The 6,022-nt window shown below is 36.6% G+C and overlaps 1 protein-coding gene across 1 annotated transcript in view; it reads right to left on the reverse strand.

Annotated features, from left to right (window-relative positions):
- The window catches only part of RTF2 (replication termination factor 2), a 64,465-nt gene that overhangs the window by 7,854 nt on the left and 50,589 nt on the right, over positions 1-6,022 (reverse strand). The gene's annotated exons all lie outside the window — the stretch shown is intronic.

Genomic DNA, 6,022 nt, shown 5'->3' on the forward strand with positions numbered 1-6,022 from the left:
CACTGGCAACTTTGGACAGAGTAGTTTCAGTGGAATTATGAGGTGGGGAGCGAGATTATAAAGACTTAAGAGAGTGAGAGGAGAGAAAGTAGAAGCACCTGCTGTAGATGACCTTTTTAAGGAGTTTAGCCACAAAGGGCAGTTTTGTGTCATCTGCAAATTTGACAAGCATGTCATCTACGTCTTTAAGCCACTGCTAAAAATGTTCAAAAGAACAGAACCAAGAGAATATCTCCGAGTTTCTCTACTGAAATCCTTCAAGCTGATAATGACCCATTAACTATTTAGGTTCAGCCATTTAAGCAGTTCTGAAATTACACTTACCTTTTAGCTCACCTGAGAAGCATGAAGGACTTTATCAAATGCCTTGCTAAAATCTAATTAAAAATATATTCAGAATCCCCTTAATCTTTTGTCAATTTAATAACCCCATTAAAAAAAAGGAAATAAAGTTAGTCTGGCATGATGAAGTCTTGATGAAGCCTTGACGGCTCTCTGTAACCAATGCTTCTTTTTCACTTACCTTCCCTTTAAGACGTTCTTTAATTTTACCAGGAATTTTAAAGTCAAACTTACTGATCTATGTGGTCTGAAGACTTCACTCTATTTCCTTATTAGAAAATCAGGACAGGGTTTGCCTTTTTCCAATCTTGAAGTGCCTTTCTCACTCTTCGTGATTTTTCCTTTTTTTTATTTGTTATTTTTTTTCCTTCATGATTTTTCAAAGATCATTTAGAGTGTTTCACCAATCACATCTACCCATCTACCCTGGGATGTAATTTATCTTGGCCAAGTGACTTGAATTTGTCAAGGGCAGCTCCTGTCTGTACCTACTGATCTTGGGGTTCGGCTCTATGTTAGTCTTTTCTGTCTGTTTTCCCTCGTCCATTGTCCTCCACAGAGAAAAATGAAACAAAATAAGTAAGAAGCTCCATTTTCTGTCACCCATTATCACTCACCCACAACGATGGTCTTTTTTGATTCTATTCTTTTTCTCATCTAGGTTTAAAATAAAAACCTGTTGTCTGTTTATCATGCCAGTCTCAGTTCTGAGCTTTACAGCTTTTAATGCTATTCTTGGAGTACCATGCTTTCCTTTGCATTTATCCTGTTTGCTTCCATATCTTCTTCTAATTTTAAAGTTGGTAGAGAGCTGACAGCCTTGAATTTCTAACTATGACTGTTTCAATAGGTGGTCACAGAGTTCTGCATGTAGATGGAGTCCATTCTAATGAAAGAAAATAGTATGGCAATGGTAATCTTGTAAGCACCAATTTACAAGATGGGTGAAGGTCTACACTCTTACTATTAAGAGCTACAAATAAAAAGATAAGTAGTTCTACATGAGACAAAACACACAGGTTCATCTAAAAGGTTGAAGAAATAACTATTAAAAACAAGGGTAAGGAACAGTTTCGGACAGTGGATTTGCTCAGTTCAGAATCTGTTCCTGATTAAATCAAAGGCCATGGAAAAATGACCTAGTATCTGTTAGCTGAAATTCACAAATAAACAGCTACAGTCCACGCTGCCACTTATTGTCTGTGTGACCTGTGACCATGGACAAGTTACTTAAACTCTAGGCCTCATTTCTCTCATCTGAAAAGAGGGGGTTGGACTAGATGACCTATTAGGTCTCTTCCAACTTTAAATCGATAATCAGACATCCTTCAGGAGTATCTCTGGTGAGTCAGTTCCTCTTTCATCCAGTGTCTGCTTCTTTAGGTCATGTTGAATTCTGTCTTTAAAAATCAAGCTACTGCTATCAGTTCCAGTTTGGGACAGAAACCAAGAATCATTTCTGAGTCATGACAGAATAGCAAGTATCAATCTGTTTGCCAGGAACAGGGAGCATGACAACATACTGTCTACTTCTTCCAGATGTGAAAATGGAGGGTCATGGTCTTGATCCTGAATGACAGTATAGTCCAAGAATGAAAGAATTTGGGGGCAGCTAGGTGGTGCAGTGGATAGAGCTCTGGCTTTGGAGTCACGAAGACCTGAGTTCAAATTTGACCTCAGACACTGTGTGACCCTGGGCAAGTCACTCAACCCCGAATGCCCCCCCCCCACACACACAAAGTTTAAAAAAAAAAAATGAAAGAATTTGGAATGTGCTAATGCCCTTAAGGTAAAACTAGGTCTTACTGTCTTTGTATCTTCCCTAGATCCTAGTCCCATGGCCGCAATTATTAGTAAAGTCAAATGAACACATTTATTCTGAACAGAATTAGGTTAAAAAAAAAAGTTGACTTTTACATTCCCCCAATCCTTTACAACAACTTTGGGTGCTAGACCAAGCTGCTATATCTGGTATGGGATCTTCTCCAGAAATTCAAAGAATGCTTTATAATATCTGAACTATCATTTACCATAATCACAATTTACTTTTCTTGTAATGGAAACCAAGATAGAGAGCAAAGTTGGCAACATTCCCCTTTTCCATTACAAAATTCAGATAGCTCTTATCTAATGCTTTTCTTTCTTAATGGGGGGGGGGAGGTAAAAGCATGTGCAGATTTAAGCCATATTTTTAAATTAATGAAAAATTCCTAATAAATTAAAGATGGAGAGAAATTAAGTTCAAGTGCAATTCTGTTTTATCTTAGTCATTATTTCATTACAATCTAATGGCCTGAGTACATGACACACCTATTAAAAAGTAACACAGACAAAATAGCTATTTTTCTTTCAAATCTTATAGGTCCTTTATTTCTTTCACTAAAGAGAAATCTTCATACGTTTTAAAAAAGTTATACTTCCGCATATTTTTTCATATTTAACTAAAATCCTGCTCTAATACCTTTCTGTTGCATGCAGATGAGTCTCGGTTCTTGAAGGTCCATGCTCTTGCAGGTTCTTTCCCACATGGAATAGTTTTAGAGGGGCTCTTCACCCAAATGCCCACAGGGTACTAAATTCAGCAGCTATGGTAACTCAGAAGATCATCCACTAAATGGTAAAGGGGTTGTAAACTATCAGCACTGATGAAATCAGAAATCAAAGGTTCCTGAAATACTAGAGTAAGCTCAGAGAAGTAACAGGAAGCAGCCTAATTGTCCATTTAGTGTGTCATCACACCGATACTGGCTTATTTCCTACCCAAGCAATGAGGGACAGACCTTGCGTTAAAAAAAAAAAAATCAGACTGGTGTTTAAGCTATTGTTCAGAATTCAGGATGTAGCTCTTATAGGAATATTTTGGGAATGAGGACAGATGTTGAATTATTGCTTATTTTCTTATTTTATTCATTCAGAAGAAGCAGCACAAAGAGTACTGGTCTTGGACCATGAGATTTAGGCTCGAAATGAGTCTCCAACATTTACTAGGAGTGTGATTACAGGGAAGTCATTTAATGTCTTTGAGTTTCAGTTTTTTAAAATGTTTTACAGATACTTTCTCCTTTATATCACTTTCATTTCCCAATAGAACTCTCTTGTAATATAGTCTTAGTTTTCTCATTTTATAAGGAAAAATAATAATAGGGTCACTGTAAATAAAGTGCTTGGTAAACCTTAAGGTGCTTTAAAAATGCAAGTTACTTCTTGTTATCAAGTAACATTTATTAAGCTTTTACTATTTATAATATACTGCACTACAGACAAGCGAATCAAACAAACCAAACATTTCTTCCACAATGCGGACCTTCAAATTCTTGAGGACAGCTATCATGTTCTTCCCTCTTCTAAGTCTCTCCCTCCCTCGTCTTTAATTAGTACTGATAATAGCTAACATTTATACAGCACTTTAGGGTTTGCAAAGTGCTTCATATTATACACTATCTCACTTTTACCACGGAACAACACTGGCAGGTAGGTGCTATTATTATCCCCATTTTACAGATGAAGAAACTGAATCCAAAGGTTAAGTGACTTGCAGAAGGTCACACAGCAAGACTCAAATTTAGTTTTTTCCTGACTCCAAGTCCAGAGCTCTATTAAACCAGCTTGCTGTCTTTCTAAACGCAACATCTCCAGGTCCCTTAAACCCATCCTTTTATAATATATTTGTACCTTTAACATTATTTTCCAAGTCAAAATTAAGCAGTTTAAAAAACAAATATTTAAATGCTCACTCTGTTTCTGTTTCCATGTCCTAAAGCACAGGTGTCAAAACCCACTGCCTGGCAGCCTGAACCAGATTAAAATATAACTGGGAAATATTTAACAAAATGAATAAAAATACAATAAAACAGACAAGATTACATTTTAAAACTAAGTCAATATGGGGCCTACAGGGAGTTGAGATTGGTGGCTCCCTTTTCTATTTGAATTTGACACCACTGTTTTAAGCTCTTTCTCTGATTGTGGTCTAAGGAAGGAATTCTTAATCTGGCATCTGTGAACCTTTTTGTTTTAAATATTTTGAAAACTATTTCAATAGAATTGGTTTCCTTTGTAATCCTACATATTTTATTTTATGCTCTTAGATGTACTATTCTAAAAAGAGGTCTGTAGGTTTCACCAGACTGACAAAGTGGTCCCTAACACATAAAAAGGTTAAACTCCTGGTTTAAAATCTCTTCCAGACATTCTCTGATGTACAAGGCACTATATGCTAGACTTGAGGCTACAATTCCAAACCAAAACAGGCTCTAGCTTCAAGAAGCTCACATTCTACTGACAAGGACACAAAATGCAGACCAAAAATATATAAAGGAAATAGAGAAGAAATCAAACGAACAAGAGAATGAAGCTGGTAAGAGGTGACAAGACACCCGAGCTGGTCTGGGCACAGCTTCTAAGCTTATTACCCAATATCTTGTGACCATATAAAGCTTTGCTTTCTACTGACCTGTGTTTACGTCTTACTAGATGTAAGCTCCATGAAGGCAAGAGGCTTGTCTGACCTAAGCTTTCTAACTTCCCTAACAACTCACACACAGTGTTCAGCTCTAGGCATATTTGTTGGCTGGGTATTTGTTGAAGGAATGAATGAATCCTTGGCACCAAACTTATAAATTTGTGAGAAGTAGGAAGTAGCAGTTCAGAAATAGAAGTAGGGAGCCCTAAAGGCACCAGAGAATGCTTTTGGTAATCAAACTCTACAGCCCACTACAAAGTATAGTAGGGTCAACAGAGATGCTATATGGCACTGCATTTGCTAAAAGCTAGTCTTTTCCATTCACAAAGGGGCCTTTTATTTCTTGGCTTTTGTTGGATGAAATTAGTATCCCACCTCAGAGACTTAAACTTACAACTTTAAAACACTGGACTTACTGGATTTCAGTAACTCTAGAAAAGATATAAAAATATCAACATTATCCTACCCATATAAAAGGAATGTCTTGATTCCTTCACGGAAACATTTCAAAATTTTTCTTCAAACACAACCTAAGTCTCAAAGTCCAAGGAACCATAAATAAGTAAAATCTGTACTCATTAAATACAGGACTCAGATGATTCAGATGCATAAAAGAAAAGATAAAGAGATTATAAAATTATCAACTACTTAGGGCCCATTTTTTGCCTGTTCCCCTATCCCCAAGAGGTCTGGCTATGTAAAAGCAACAAAACACAGAGAATGCCTTTATAACCAGTGAAAGTGGGAAAATTTTAAAGCAAAAGCATCCTGCAGATGAAAGCAAAAGAGACTACATCTTTGCAATGTATTTTGACACAGCTCCACCAACAATGGAGTTTATCACCTTCAGTCCTAGAGGATAAAAACACTGCCCAGGTTTACCAGAGTCACTGCAGTGAGGTACTTAAGAGATTAATGCTGAAACATGAAGTATTTAGATTTTCCTAAATGCTATTATGAAGCTGACCATTTTTTTCTAGTACTAGTTTAGCCTCCTAATGAAATGCTAGATAAGGTCCTAGCACGATTTATTTAAATCAGAGGAATTTTATCTACCCTTGCTCAATATTTCAGCCAAAAGAATGCTTAGCTTACATGAATCATCATCTTTTAACCTCCACCTATGAGAGTTTCCAAATCTGATGATATGAAAAAGAAAAAAAAATTGCTGCACTATGCTGAGCTGATGGTTTTGCTTCTTCTGTTTTCTTCAAAGAC

This window comes from Vombatus ursinus, unplaced genomic scaffold (genome assembly GCF_900497805.2).
Source record: "Vombatus ursinus unplaced genomic scaffold, bare-nosed wombat genome assembly UNPS02000580.1, whole genome shotgun sequence".
Classification (NCBI taxonomy): Eukaryota; Metazoa; Chordata; class Mammalia; order Diprotodontia; family Vombatidae; genus Vombatus; species Vombatus ursinus.